Source organism: Chiloscyllium plagiosum, chromosome 20, assembly GCF_004010195.1.
Source record: "Chiloscyllium plagiosum isolate BGI_BamShark_2017 chromosome 20, ASM401019v2, whole genome shotgun sequence".
Classification (NCBI taxonomy): Eukaryota; Metazoa; Chordata; class Chondrichthyes; order Orectolobiformes; family Hemiscylliidae; genus Chiloscyllium; species Chiloscyllium plagiosum.
The window spans coordinates 19,389,598-19,391,257 of NC_057729.1; positions in this window are offsets into that span (position 1 = coordinate 19,389,598).

Consider the following 1,660-nt stretch of genomic DNA (forward strand, 5'->3'; position numbering starts at 1 on the left):
TATATGAATAGGAAGGGTTTGGAGGGATATGGGCCAGGTGCTGGCAGGTGGGACTGGTTTGGGTTGGTATATCTGGTTGGCACGGACAGGTTGGACCGAAGGGTCTGTTTCAATGCTGCATATCTCTATGACTCTATAAAAGCAGAGATGTACTTCCGAGGCTGTATAAGGCTCTGGTCAGGCCACGTTTGGACTATTGTGTGCAGTTTTGGGCCCCATATTTCAGGAAGGATGTACTGGTCTGGAACATGTGCAGAGGAGGCTCATGAGAATGATTCCAAGAATGAAAAGCTTAACATATGAGGAACGTTTGAGGACTCTGGGTTTATACTCATTGGAGTTTAGAAGGATGAGGGGGAATAAAATGGAAACTAATGGAAACTAATGGAATACTAAATGGTGTGGACAGAGTGGATGTTGGGAAGATGTTTCCATTGGCAGGAGAGATTAGGACCCAAGGGCACAGCCTTAGAATAAAGGGAAGGCCTTTTAGAATGGAGATAAGAAGAAACTTCTTCAGCCACAGAGTGGTGAATCTATGGAATTTATTGCCACAGAAGGCTGAGGAGGCCAGGTTATTGAGTATATTTAAGACGGAGATAGATAGGTTCTTTATTGTAAAGGGATCAAGGATTACAGAGAGAAAGTGGGAGAATAGGGTTGAGAAACTTACCAGCCATGATTGATTGGCAGAGCAGACTCGATGGGCTGATGGGCCTAATTTCTTCTCCTATGTCTTATGGTTTTACAGTCAAGTCCCCACAGAAACTTACATGTTTCAATAAAATAATCTCTCATTCTTCTAGTGAATGAGTACAGACCTAAGCTAGGTTTCCTTTAACTTTTCCTGCTGCATGGACCATAGAGAGGGATTAGTAAAAGAAACAGTGCAACCCTCTAACCTCATTCACAACAGAATGGAACTTTACATTGGCCTCAGATTCTAAAACCTCCTTTGCAGATCTGTGTCTCACGGTTTGAGCCATCTCCAAAAAAATTACCTCCACACACTTCTACATGGAGAGGTTTCCTGCAAGACTGAACATTTACATCCTTGTGCTTGCTTACTGTCCGTACATGTTATGTACTAGAGGTGTTGGGGGCTTCTGGTGAAAGGCTCTCTGCATAGAGGTCCTCCCCTTTACCATTGGAGTTTTGGCATAGAGGGTATTGTACACAGCAGTCCCATACAGTAGAAGATTACAAACATTGATAGCCTCCAAGGCTACCTGTATTTTCTTCAATATTGAAGAATCTATGCTACATGTTTACGTAGATGGATTGCAACGTGATTTCAAATTCTGAGGGACTGCACCTCATGTTCTGTTTGCACTTCAGCTCCACACTCCTGACTAGTGGCCACCCACTGCAGAGGGCAACAGGAGTTGGAGACCTTTACCAAGGTCTGCTCCTTGGCATAGCCAACATAGCCATTAACAGGTCCAGGCTGTGAGCTGTGGAAGGACTTGTTAGGCCTGACTGCCTTCCCCTCTTCCTCACCTGTGTGGCCATGGAGAGGGAGCAGGTGGTGCCTACTATCTTTCTCAAGGCCTTCCATGACCAATGGGTCAGTCAGGACCTGGAGTGCAATATCTGCCCCCAGAATTGCATTTTAATTTTAATTTGCTCATTTTTCTTTGGAATTTATTTTCCTTTTGCT